The sequence below is a fragment of the Marmota flaviventris genome, chromosome 3, assembly GCF_047511675.1.
Source record: "Marmota flaviventris isolate mMarFla1 chromosome 3, mMarFla1.hap1, whole genome shotgun sequence".
NCBI classification, from domain to species: Eukaryota; Metazoa; Chordata; class Mammalia; order Rodentia; family Sciuridae; genus Marmota; species Marmota flaviventris.
The window spans coordinates 101,749,600-101,764,106 of NC_092500.1; the positions used below are offsets into that span (position 1 = coordinate 101,749,600).

Consider the following 14,507-nt stretch of genomic DNA (forward strand, 5'->3'; position numbering starts at 1 on the left):
AGAAATGCCATTTCATTAAAAATAAATGCTTAAGACTACATAGGAATATATACTGTTATGGACTGGATATAAAGTAACGCCCCCACAAAGATCCTATGTTCATGTAGGAATATTCAGACATGAAATGATTGGATTATGAGAGGTCTTACCTAATCCTAACTTAAATGGACTAACTAGGTGGTAACTGTAGGCAGGTAGGGGTGTGGCTAAGGAGGCAGGTCACTAAGTGTTCCCTGCAGCCCCCTTTCCTCACCCCTGCTTCCTGGTAGCCATGAGTGGAACAGCACTCTTCTACCATGCCCTTCTGCCATGATGTTCTGCCTCACCTTGGGCCCAGAGAAATGGAGTTGGCCCACCATAGACTAAACCTCTGAAACTATAAGTCAAAAGAAGCTTTTCCTCCTCTAAATTGTTCTTGTCAGGTATTTTGGTCACAGGAACAAAAGGATAACACACGTGCATTTTTAAAGCACACCAAGTATAATGTCTGCCACATATTAGATACAAATAAACAGTACATATTATTTCATTAGGATCAGAAGAAACCCAGTGGGCTATCTTCAGTTCTAGATACCAAACTTTCAGAAAGCTTTAAAGATTATTTCAAAGTAGAACACAAAATCCATAATCCAAAAAATACTACACGCATAGAAAGTAGCAAGTGCTCATTTTAAAAAGTTAGCTATACCACCATTTGACCCAGCTATTCCCCTTCTCGGTCTATTCCCTAAAGACCTAAAAAGAGCATGCTACAGGGACACTGCTACATCGATGTTCATAGCAGCACAATTCACGATAGCAAGACTGTGGAACCAACCTAGATGCCCTTCAATAGACGAATGGATAAAAAAAAATGTGGCATTTATACACAATGGAGTATTACTCTGCATTAAAAAATGACAAAATCATAGGATTTGCAGGGAAATGGATGGCATTAGAGCAGATTATGCTAAGTGAAGCTAGCCAATCCCTAAAAAACAAATGCCAAATGTGTTCTTTGATATAAGGAGAGTAACTAAGAACAGAGTAGGGACGAAGAGCAGGAGAAGAAGATTAACATTAAATAGGGATGAGAGGTGGGAGGGAAAGGGAGAGAGAAGGGAAATTGCATGGAAACGGAAGGAGACCCTCAGGGTTATACAAAAGTACATACAAGAGGAAGTGAGGGGAAAGGGAAAAATAATACAAGGGGGAGAAATGAATGACAGTAGAGGGGGTAGAGAGAGGAGAGGAGAGGGGAGGGGAGGGGAGGGGGAATAGTAGAGGATAGGAAAGGCAGCAGAACACAACAGACACTAGTATGGCAATATGTAAATCAATGGATGTGTAACTGATGTGATTCTGCAATCTGTATATGGGGTAAAAATGGGAGTTCATAACCCACTTGAATCAAAGTGTGAAATATGATATATCAAGAAATTTGTAATGTTTTGAACAACCAACAATAAAAAAATTAAAAAAGAAAAAAGAAAAAAAAAAGAAATAAAAAAATAAATTTAATTCCTTTTAAAAAAAAAGTTAGCTATAACAGAAATATGGCAAAAAAAATTTTTTTTTTAATCAGAGCATTAGTTATATGTAGTAGCTGGGTTCATTTTGACCAAATCATACATTCGTTGGATTTGATCTACTCCATTTCAGTCCCAGTTTTCCACCCCCCCACCCCCAATCCTTAATCCTCTACTTATCTTCCTTTTTGCTCTTTTATTCATTTTTGATTGCTGCTTTCACAAAGGGGAAATGCCCTGCGGTATATACCTATTTACACATGACATGATTTTGTTATTATTCATTCCACATTTCCTCTCCTTACCTGTTCCCTCCAGACCACCTCCACCTACTCCTTGTATTTTTTTTTTTTTTTTGATGTTCAATCCCCCACTACCTCTTTTCCTTATTTTGCTCTAGCTGCCACATGAGAAAAAACATTTGACCCCTGATTTTTTGAGTCTGCCTTATTTCACTTAGCATGACGTTTTTCATTTCCTCCCTTTACTAGCAAATGCCATAATTTCATTATTTATGGCTGAATATAACTCTATTGTATATATACACCACATTTTCTTAATCCATTCGTCTATTGACAGGCATATGTGCTGATTCCATAATTTGGCTACTGTGAACTGTGCTACTACAAATATTGAAATGGCTGTATTGCTATAGTATGCTGATTTAGTTCTCTTGTATAAATACGAAGGAGCAGGATTAGCTAGGTCATATGGTGATTCCATTCCTAGTTTTTTTTTTTTTTTAAAGAAATTTCCACACTGCTTTCCAAAGTGAATTGTACTAATTTGCAGTCCCACCAACAATGTGAGCGTACCTCTTTTCTCACACCTTCACCAACATTTATTATTATTTGTATTCTTGATAATTGCCATTCTGACTGAAGTGAGATGGAATCTTAATGTAGCTTTTATTTGCATTTCTCCAACAGATAGAGATGTTGAAAATTTTTTCATATATTTGTTGGCCATGGATAAACCACTATACTGGTGAGAATGAGAAAATATCCTTGAATACAGCTGGTTGAAGCATAAAATGGTACAGCCTCTTAATAAAGAAAAGTTTAGCAATTGCCATAAAAATTCTAAATTCACCTAACCTTAGATCCAGTTATTTCATTTGTTAAAAAAAAAAAACTATCCTAAGAATAAATTAAAACAATGTTCTCAATCAGGTGTTATTTTTGACCCTGATGAGAAAAGCTGGCAATGTTTGCGTTGCCACTAATTATCTGGTTATAACAACTAGAAATGGGATGTTACCAGCTTCTAGAGTATAGAGGGCTGAGAAGATACCAAACATCCTGAAATGCACAGGACAGGGCCCCACAACAAAGACTTGGCCACAGACGCCAAGGGCTGAAATTGAAAAACCCCTTTTTCATTTGCAAAAGAAAAGTAGGTGCTAGGTTACTGACTACAGCATTACTTATACCATCTAAAGAAACACAGATATCCAGGAGTATAAGATACAATGGAATATTATTCATCTGTTAAAAAAGACAGAAAGAGACAACGAGGATTGGGAGTACAATTCAGTGCAGGGGTATAGTTCAGTGGCAGAGCACTTGTTTATTCAGCTTCACGTGAGGCCCTGGGATTCAATCCCCAGCACCATAAAAAACACTGTTGGTGGTTACGTAATCAATACTGCCAGTATAGAGAACAGTATGGAGAGTCTTCAAAAAACTAAACTCAGGACTACCATATAATCCAGTAATTCCACCATTGGGTATAAATCTAAACGTATTATAAAACCATTATGCCAAAGTTACTTGTACTCTCATGTTTACTGCAGCACTATTCACAATAGCTAAAACATGGCATCAACCTGCATGACCTTGGTGGATGAATGGATAAAGAAAATGTGGTATATATTCACAACACAATATTAGCCATAAAAATGAATGAAATCCTGTCACCTGGAGCAACATAAATACAACTGGAGGTTATCAAGTGAAATAATTCAGATTATTTGGAAAGACAATTACTACATATTCTTATTCATTTGTGGAAGCTAATATGCAATATTGTAAAAGAACAGATTGGAATAGCAGTCACTAGAGACTAAGTTAAGGGCAGTGGAGAAGGGGGTCAGAAAGAAATTCAATAAAGGGGAATCAAAACATAATTAGAATAGAAGAATTATTTTTGGTTCTTCTTTTAAAACAATCTATGATATATTTCAAAACAACTAGAAGAGTACAAAAGTCCCAAAACAAAAAAATGATTAATGTACTGGGCACAGTGGCTCCTGCCCATAATCCCAGCAACTCTGGAGGCTGAAGCAGGAGACTCACCAAGTTTGAGGTCAGCCTCAGCAACTTAGTGAGGACCTAAACAACCTGTCTCAAAATAAATAATTAAAAAAGGGCTGGGTATAGCACAGTAGTAAAGTATCCCTGGGCTCAATCCCCAGTACTGGTAAAAATAATAATAATAATTATGTTTGAAGAGATGGAAATGCTTATTACCCTGATTTGACTATTACACCTTGTAACATGTACTGAATTACCATAATGCAACCCATATAAAGATATACAAAAATATTATCCCAATAGTAAAATCCCCCTCCAAAAAAAGATTATGAGACAATAAACATAAGGTTCTTTTCCAGTACTCTTTTCATAGTAGAAAATGCTTAAAATGCGTAAACTATTATTTTTATTTCTATTCTAAACCTGTCACTACGAATGAGGAGGGGCATTTGAAAGTGTTTCCCAAAAAGTAATGACATGCCATTAATGCACAATCTATTTTCTGCTATTATTCTTGCCTAAAAATGTTCTGAATCCCCTAAAGTGGCTGGAGCATGAGGTTCCCAACCAGAAATTTCATGAGGTCTGACAGGGAGGAAAAACAAAGCTACACCTGTGTCTGCAGAACACACTTGGGGGAAGAAAAGACTGCTGTAGAAATCAGGAAAAAAAAAAAAAATTGATGCTTAAAGATGGCACACTGTGTGAATGCATAAACAAAGACTAAGATTCTGCCACAGCAATTCTGAAATCAAGAAAGTAGATACCCAGCCTGCTGCAGTGGTGTAGGCCTGTAATCACAGCAACTCAGAAGCCTGAGGCAGGAGGATTGCAAATTTAAGGCTGGCCTTCACAACTTATTAAGACCCTGTCCCAAAATAAAAACTAAAAACGGACAGGGATGTATCTTAGTGGTAAAAGCACCCCAGGGTTCAATTTCCAATAACCCCCCCACAACAACACACACACACACACACACAAAATAAATACTCATGTACAAAAATAGCAGGGATGTGAGCAGTGTAGGTCCTGAAAAACCTAGCCAGAACCATTCTTTGTTTGACCACAATTGGATGCACTGATTCTCCACTCAGGATACACATTTCAATCACCTGGTCATCAGTCTAGATGACATAAATCAGGGTGAATACTAAACATACTAGGCTTCGATAATTAATTTTCCAGGGTCACACAACTAGTAAGTGGTAGAACAGAATTAGGACAAGTGCCTTGGTCTCCAAGACGATGCATGCTCTTTAACTACTATACCTTCCCATCTCTTAAAGTAGCCTAAAATAAATTTCCCTCGTGCCAAGCCTGCTCTATAGAACTTCTAATGATACAAAAAAAAAAAAAAAAAAAAATCACAAGGCAGAATGGATTCATATATAAGAAACAAATCTGGTTTTGTTTTTAGGAGACTTGATCTTAACATGTAGGTGGAGTTAAGAATTAGCAGTTAATTTAGCAAAGAACAAGTGAAAACTAAGGAAGACTGCCACTATCTTTGATCACAAATACCCGTAAGTAAATAAAATGCATCAAGTTTCCTAACTAAAAAAAAAAAAGTGAGGGAGAGGACATAGGTTAGGTTTAAGCACATTCATAAGACAGCTGATGATAGGATCTAAAACATTATAGGAGGGCTGGGGATGTAGTTTAATGTTAGAGCGCTTGCCTTGCATGTGTGAGGTACTGGATTCGATTTTCAGCACCAAATAATAATAATAATAAGAAGAAGAAGAAGAAGAAGAAGAAGAAGTCCATTAACAACTAAAAAAATAAAATAAAACATCACAGGACCATGAATACTGGTAGAAGTCATTTGCCATTACAGAATACACAAACGATCCAATCAAGCCGGCTGTCATCTAGAAAAAGCAGCTTTGCTCTGAGTACCCTGAGGCAAAAGAATTGGTGTTATGACTGGCAGTTATAGAGTGCAAATTTTGGTTGATATTAAGAATCCCAACCCTCAGGATTGGAGGTGTAGCTCAGTGGTAGAGTTCAGCACGTGCAAGGCCCTAGATTCCATGCCCAGCACTTTAAAAAGCAAAAAAAAAAAGTCCAAACTGCAGGTGGGAATGTTAGATGGTGCAGCTATCTTTGGAAAATGGTTAAACACAGAGTTACTACATGAGCTAGTAATTCCATTCTTAGGTGGAATAAACTAAAAACTATCTACACACACACACACAAAAAGTTGTGCATGAATGCTTACAGCAGCCTTATTCAAATAGTCCAAAGATGCAAACAATCAAAATGCCCATCAAATGATGAATGGATAAACAGTGTAGTATATCCATACAATGGAATGTTATTTGGCCATAAAATGGAATGAAGTTCTGATGCACACTGCAACATGGATTAACCTTCTAAACATTATACTACATGAAAGAAATCACATATTATATGACTCCATTTATATGCAATTGGCAAACCTAATGAAGTATCATTGTGAAGACTAAATAGAAGATAATGCTGATCAAGTGATCAGTACAATGCTCAGCACAAGTGCTCAATAACAGAAGGTACAGCTATTAATCATCATAAAGCTGAGGCAATAATAAAATGATGATAAACTGCATCATTATTAGTTGATCACTGAGAGCTCTTGTCTAATCTCTTCGTTTTATGGCTCAAATAACTGAGCCCTGGAAGGATTAAATTTAGACTGAGATAAGTTATAGAACTGGCTAGGGACAGACAGGCAGAAGTATAACTTAGAGGAGTACTAATGATCCTTAGTTTAGTGGTCCTGCTCCTCAGGCTAACCTCTGCTTTGGAGTGGGTTTACAAAGAAAGCCACCCATTTTCTGAGGTCTCTCTGTTGCCAACACATACTCACCAAATGACCCAATCCAATGAGATACAAACATGATGTAAACAAATGATATAAACATTCAAGCCCAGACACAAAGGAAATGTGTGCTGGTTGTATTTAAAGTCAAGTGTATCAGAAGTAGTGAAATATAACAAATTTGTTTGAATAGAATGCTGCTGCTCAGCAGGAAAAGTGCACCTTTCCAAAAAGACAGCTCAGAATTATTTCCAAAAACTCAAGAGTTACTAGGTTCAAGTGAACTGAAGTGCTGAAGAGTCATGAATACATAAACAGTTGACACTGATCCTGGATAAAATAAATTATCCAAGACAGAGCCAGGATACAAAAGGCCAAAGGATTACTCCACTCACTAGGAAGAAGTCAGAATGCAGTCAGTTTCAGGGTCTTGGTCTTATCTAAGGTTATTCTGACCTCATTGGATAATAAGTAACATGGTACACCAAGTGTTCACTCCAAACAATTTTGATATTCAGCACCATTCTTTTAGAAAAGGACAATTTGATTTGTTGGGGCTTTAAGACCCAAGATGTTTCATTCATTATCCAACCTTACTATTGCATTGATTGCTCCATTTCAAAATTTGTGTTTTTACATTTGGGTACTATATATGTAACTGGAAGCAACTTTCTGGCCGCCTTCTTTCATTTTTTAATCAAGATTTTTTTTGTTGGGTTTATTTTTTTCAGTTTAATGATTCTGAGAATAATCCATGCTGTTGCCAATGTGTCAGCAGTTCATTCCTTTTTATTGCTGAGTAGTATTCGCTGGTATGAACATCCCACAATTAATCTACTTACCTACTGAACGACATTGAGGATGTTCTATTATAGAGATCTGACCAAAAAAAAGAAACTATAATTCACAAGTTTTTGTATGAATATATACTTTCATTTCTCTTGGGTAAATCCCTAGTAGTTGGAATTACTAATTCTAAGGGAGGTGTATGTTTAGTTTTTTATGAAACTGTTCTAAACTGACAGCACCATCTTGTATTCCCAGCATCAATGGCTTTACATCCTCCCAACACTTGATATGTCCCAGTCTTTTTAATTTTAGACATACTAATGGATATGAAATGAAATCTAATAATTCTAACTTACATTTCCTAATGAATCATGATATGGATCATCTTTTTATGTGCTTATTTTCCATCCATGTATCTTCTTTGGTAAAGTGTCAAAAATTTTTGCCTATTATTTTATTCGCCCATTTACTATGTTATTATTGAAGTTGTTACTGATCATTTTTTAAGTTTTTGCCTAATGACTAAGTATTTTTATTTAAAGTAAGAAAGCATTACTACTAAACTGTACACTTAAAAATAGTTAAAATAAGCCAGGCATGGTGGCACATACCTGTAATCCAAGTGACTTGAGAAGATGAAGCCAGCCTCAGCAACTTAGTAAGGCCCTAAGCAACTCAGTGAGACTACCTCAAAATAAAAAATCAAAAATGGCTGGGGATGTGATTCAGCACCCCTAGGTTCCATCCCCAGTACTAAAAAAAGAAAGAAAAAAGTGGACAGTTAAAGAAAAAAATGAAATGATCATCCCTTAAAAAAAAAAAAAAAAGAAAGAAAGCATTTCATCACACAGGCACAAAATTTGTGGCATCAAACTTCTTTGTTTAACTCCATAAATTCAAAATAATCCTAGCTATGGTGTTCTTCCTCCATTTTCATGTTGACAACTTACTGGTTCTAAGCACAGCTGTTACTCTCTATCTATATGACTTCAAAAAAGTAATGTGGCTTCATGAATTGAAGTTTCCTTACCTTTTTAAAATTTTAATTCAAAAAGTCAGTAAAGGCTAGAGGTGTAGATCAATGGTGCAGCAAATACTAATCATGCTCAAGGCTCTAGGTTCCATCCCCAGCACTCTCACCAAATAAATAAACAAAAATGAAAAATATATTATGTTCCTGCTTGTGACAAAGCATTTTTCTAGTACTGCAGATCTTGAGCTTATGGTTTAGCAGAAAATGCAATCTAAATATACTACACAGGGTAAAATAAGGAGTACCCTAAGAAAGGTAACAAGCCAGTGACTATGGCATGCTCAATGGTAAAATGCTTTTAAAGGAGAAAAAGTGCCTTAAAGGAGTTAGGAAAAACTCCAAGCACTTAGAACACTCCTTTTAGCTTTCCAATTCCATTCTTTTAAGAAGTATTAGTTATGCTACAGAAAACACTAACATGTAGCTTAGTGCTGTATGGAATGGATCAATTGAGACTTCCCCATAAGCTAAATAACACAGTGAGAAGTAAATGAGTACACCTATAATATACCGACATAAAAATGTGAAGGGGGGTGAAGCAAATAACATGACAAAATGAGGTTCTATTTTACAGAAGCAACTCAGCAATATAAACCACACTTAACCAGGCCCAAATAATCTCCAGAATGCAAGAGATTTTCTTTATAAAAGGTAACCTTTTATGATAAGCAACAGATGAAAATAGTGATTTATTTTAGCAGTAAACACTTATATTAGACTAGAATCCTGACAGACCGGCCAAAGCACTCTTCCCCATGCTACAAACCCACAAAATAAACACAAAACTGACAATCTCCTCCACTCTCACCTTCAGGGTTAATGATGTGTCATGACAACTACACAGTTATTTCAATGGTATTTCCATAAGTTGGATGTACATGACAATTACTATGGTCACAAAATCACAAGAAAAGTTCTTCCTGAAAGTAAATTTACAACTATGTCAGAACAATATAAATAATCTGAACTTACAAAGTCAAAGAACTCTACATACAAGGACTTGCTTGTTCATAGTATTTCTCAGGGGGAGAATATCACCATATGAATAAGGAAATTGAGGCACAAGTAAAAGTATGGTCATGCATTGCATAAGGTCAATGAGCATAATAAAGTTAACAATAGACCACTTATACTAACAGTGGTCCCATGAAGATTATACCACCTAGTGATACACCTCAACCATCTTAGTTTGCACAAGTGTACCCTTTTCATGTTCCAACAACAAAATCTACCCAATAATGCATTCTGTCCTTCCGTGACTCCTAACGGTTCTGAATTTACCTGTTCTTGTTATAAAAAATAGCATAAAGATTGCAAGGAAATACATACCATGTTTTTATAACCAATGGTCCATTCTTACCAATTAATGGCAAGAACAGATTATGGTAAAATGACACTGTTCTCTCAGCTATTAAGAATAAAACAAGGGTGTATTCCCATTTTAGTTTCCTTTCCTTCCTTAGTTAATAGCTTAGTTATAGCTGTGAATGTTATCCAAATCCTTCATAGCTTGTTTTTAGTATCTATGGTATTCCATTTCTAAGTCAGGACTCTCCCATGTCTCCCAAAAACTATGATTAGAAATTCTCATTTGTCTTAAATTTATTTTTAAAATAATTTAAGGCATATTCCCCAGTTTTATCATTCCAGAATTTGGTGAAAAACTTCCTTCTTTTTACTCATTTGTACCAAACTTATTTTAAGAAATAATTTAAGGCATATTCTGAGGTTTTACTATTCTGGAATTTGGTGGGAAAGTTCACGTTTACCAATGCAAGGCCTTCATGAATATGAGTTTTCAATCAGAGCCCTTGCATTCATTTTTTTTTTTCCCTAAAAAAAAAACAAGGTAAAGACAAGCATTATAAAAGAGTTGAAAGAAGACCAAATGCAGAATTAGAAGCTGTTTCCAGCCTCAGTACAACCTCTGGATCTGGACAAGGTGATCTCGAAGTTCTCATCCAGATCAGAAATACTTTGTTCTGTTCACTAGTAGATTGATCATTTCAGAACCCCTTTTCTGATCTATCCCCAACACTTACATATTCCTTAGTTGTATAATAGACTATTACAATAAAAGTACCTTATGACTTTATATGAGAAGATTTTTATTGTGAATCTGAAGATACATTTGACAATCATGGCTCATCTGCCATCAAGAATTTTTCTCTTTGACACGTGGGAAGGGAAAGGGATGAGGATGTGGTTGGGACAGGGTTAACCATAGGTAAATTGTTAAGGTCAGATGATGGATATATGCTGGATATATGGATATATGGATATATGTCTTAAATTCTCCAAAACACAATTCTGGAAAAAAAATCACTTTCAACAGAAAGAATATCTAACTGGTAGTTTTACAGGATTTTATCCATATAGTCTTTGGTTTAAACATAATTGCTTTTTTTTCACTTGGGTTGAGACCGAATCTCTAAGGCCCGAAACTAAGCAGAGGTTCTCAGAGTTCTGCCAACATTAAGGAAAACGTAACAGAAACGAAATTCTTCAAATGATTTCAAGGCTATCAATCAGAATGAGGACGTGAGTGGTGAGAGACACTGATACTTATTTCCATAGTTACATCATGTTTCATATAGTATATTTTCCATAACTTCTGAACTGCAAAAGTTAAAGCCCTATGAAAGATGGAAAATGAAATAATAAGCAAGACCCTCAGGTAGGGGGATGCCCTGGAGGGCGTGGACTCAACATGGAAAGGGGCAAGGGGTTTCGGGGAATAAGAGAGCCTAAAAAAAGAAAAATGGGGAACACTATTTGAGGAAAGAGAAAAAACATCCCTGGAAAGTCGGAGAACACAGGCAAAGAGATTAGAGGCGAAGGCGGCGTCCACGTGATCTAATGCCCCTTGCAGCACTGACCACCCACTTTCCACCTCCCCGAAAAAGTTGCGCCACACCGGGGGCTGAGGAAGAGCACCAGCAACTAGGCGCCCGCGTGGCCAGCGCGGCAGGGAGGGCGCGCGGACCGTTCCACTGCGGGCCAGGGGGCGGCACGCTCCACCCGGCCGGGAATCCCTGGCAGCGGCCACGGTGCCTCCTGACGCGGAGTGGAATCAGCAGGGCGTTTGGCCCACAGGCCCTCGCTAGGAGCCCGACCCCAAGCCCCACGCTCTGCCCCCCGGAAGCCAGTGACCTTCAACGAGGGGCCGGCTTACCCCTACTCACCGACCGCGAGGCTCCAGGGCTCCCAAATCCTCCGCAGACAGCGACTCCCGCCCTTGCCTGCCGCCGCTGGCAAAGGCGTGCGTAAGGACGTGCGCGCGCCCGCCTTTGTCTACGCCGCCTGACGTGAGCCCGCGCCCCGGCGCTGCCCTCCCACCGTCTGCCCCACGCCCCGCTCTCGCGCTTTGCGCGGGCGGGCCGGGAGAGGGAGTAGGGGGGCCCCTCCAGTGCTGCCCCGCCGGTGGAGGGCGGGCTCTCGACGCGCTGAGCAGCGACCCCGCGAATGGGCTGGGGCTGAGGGGAGTGGTACCTGGCGTCCTGGGCCCTGGCGCGCCTCCCGGATTCCTGATCTGATTTAGAGAGCTCTTCCGGAAGAGGGGCCCCACGTTTCTGAGCTGCCGAAGAGGATGAAGTCAGCCCTATTATGGAGAAGGGGCTTGAGTCACTCACTAAGTCACTTTATCATCTCGGGGCTATTTGAATACAACGAGATAACTCCATTTCGAATGTAGCTTAGTGCCCAGCACACTCAAGAAATGTTAGCTGCCGCTGCCACCACCACCACCATCATCCCTGAGTCTCATAATAGTAAAGCCAAGGAATTAAAAATGTCAGTGTAGACGACCTTCACGTTCCTTCACAGTGTCGATTTGGGACTGATGTCTTATTAAAGTCAGCTGGTTCTGATGAATGTTGCGGTTGTATTTCTCACAATCTTTTCAGACTTCAAACTCCTAATCCAGCCTTATCGTCTCCCCTAAAGTTAGCACTGGGTAGGAATCCAGGGCTTCCCTTTATAGGCAGGCGCTCTACCACTAAGCTACACTGCCGCCCCTTTTCTTTAAATCTTTTATTTTTTTCTGCCTTCAGTACCAGGCCCTATCCCTGCCCCTAGTTTATTCTGCATATTGCTGCCAGATCATCAGTCCATGCTAAATAATCTGATTAAAATCTTGAGGGCAAAACTCACATTCTTTGACATCAAAATCTTTTTATAAGAATGCTGTTTCTGCTCCAAAACACTGAACCACTAGTCCCCAATACATGTTATCACACTCCTTTGGGGCTTAATACATATTCATTATGTCATCCACTCAATTAACAAGCCTTTATGGAGTTCTCATTATGTGCCCAGGTTTGGGGATGGGGGCATGCCAATGATACGTAGTTGAATAATGCCTGGCCATATTTAATCTCTAGCTTTATTAAATTCTATAAGATACTGGACATTGTGCATCCTCCACAGTGTTAGAGATAGGGTTTTTAAGTAACCATCCCCATCTTCATTGATTCTTGGTTTCTTATATCTGGTCCCCTTTTCTCCCCACAGAACCAGTCAGAACTTAAAAGTAGCCCAACCGCTATGGTTTGAAAGTGGCTCATCTACCCAAACTCATGAAGTTTAATCCCCAAAGTCATATGTTAAACATAATAAGAGTGTAGAAACTTGATCTGACTATGGTATTTGGAGGTGGGACTTTTGAGAAATGATAGGGTTTAGATTTAAATGAAGTCATTTGGGCAGAGCACCAACCTCCATGATTACATTCTGATGGCTTATAAGAGGAGGATCAGAAGCTGGGTGCAGTGGTGCACACCGGTAATCACAGTGACTCAAGAGGCTGAGACAAGAGCATCTCAAGTTCAAGGCCAGCCTCAGCAATTTAGTGAGACTGTCTCAAAATTAAAAGGACTGATGATGTAGCACAGTGGTAAAGTGCCCCCTAGGTTAAATCCCCAATTCTAAAAAAAAAAAAAAAAAAGGAAAAGAGGCTAGACCCATAGACACAGACAGACACATGTGATCCCTGTCTTTTGCCATGTGAAGCCTTGGGACTCTGCCAGCAAAAAGGCTATCACCAACTCCATGACCTTGGACCTTCAAAATTTCTGGTTAAATAAATATTTTTTACAATAATGAAAAGATGACATATATTATAGTTATTTGTATATAATAGTTTTGAAATGGAAAAATATTTCACACATATGAGAAGTTCACCAAGAATCATATTGATTCTCAACCATTCTCAATCATATTGATGGCTCAACCATTCAGCCACAATCCCCAACCTTATTTTGTATTTTATTTAGAGACAGGGTCTCACTGAGTTGCTTAGTGCCTCGCTTTTTATTGAGGCTAGCTTTGAACTCGAAATCCTCCTGCCTCAGCCTCCGGAGCTGCTAGGATTACAGGCATGAGCCACGATGCCCGGCCTTGAATGATTCTTTATTCAACCAAATAGTACACTCAGTTGTTGAATATTAACACATATTTGTGAGAGTACGCATATTCACTTGGAAATTCTCTAAATTTCTTTAGTGCAAGAGGGCAATCAAATTTCCTCCCAAGAGAAACTGGGTTAATATGGTTCCCTTAGGTTCCGGAGATATGTTTGCAAAGGCCAATAATCTGGGCAGATCTTTGTCACATTCATTGCTAGATGCAAGAAATACAAACAGGACAGAAGTTGAAAAGCTAGACACAAAGAAGATTTACTTGTGGCAAAGTCTTCTGCCCACAGATAAGGCTTATAACCACACTATATTTCTTATCTGTGTAAATTTGGACTGTCTTTAGATTATTATTGAAGTTATATTCACATTCTAGAATAATAATCTGAGGAATGTTAAAAGCTGGATGAAAGATGGTCAATTAGAAGAAAGGGATCACAGTGTTTAAGGGCCCAGTGAGAGATTTAATAATCTCAACTGTATCCTAACTTTGAACTCATTTCCAAACTGTACTACTAGTACTACTAGAATCAACATATTCTCTGTTGTATGTGCACAGTGCTATGAACTTGGAAAGATATTCCCTATACCATCCATATGCTGTATAACCCCTCTCCCTTCCATAGTTATCTTCACAAGTACAAAGCCTTTGAGATTTGTTAAAAGGTAAATCCACAATTGTTACCATACTACCAGTAATATTAACAC

At 38.4% G+C, this 14,507-nt stretch overlaps 1 protein-coding gene across 2 annotated transcripts in view; it reads right to left on the reverse strand.

Annotated features, from left to right (window-relative positions):
• Positions 1 to 11,675, reverse strand: part of Gpat4 (glycerol-3-phosphate acyltransferase 4) — a 38,168-nt gene extending 26,493 nt beyond the window's left edge. Inside the window, exon 1 of one of the 2 annotated variants that reach the window (XM_027939261.2) lies at positions 11,571 to 11,675. The gene's annotated coding sequence lies outside the window, so the exon portion shown is untranslated. Of the gene's footprint in view, positions 1 to 11,560 lie in introns of both variants that reach the window. The other variant, XM_027939262.2, reaches the window with a different exon arrangement.
• Positions 11,676 to 14,507: the final 2,832 nt, after the last annotated feature.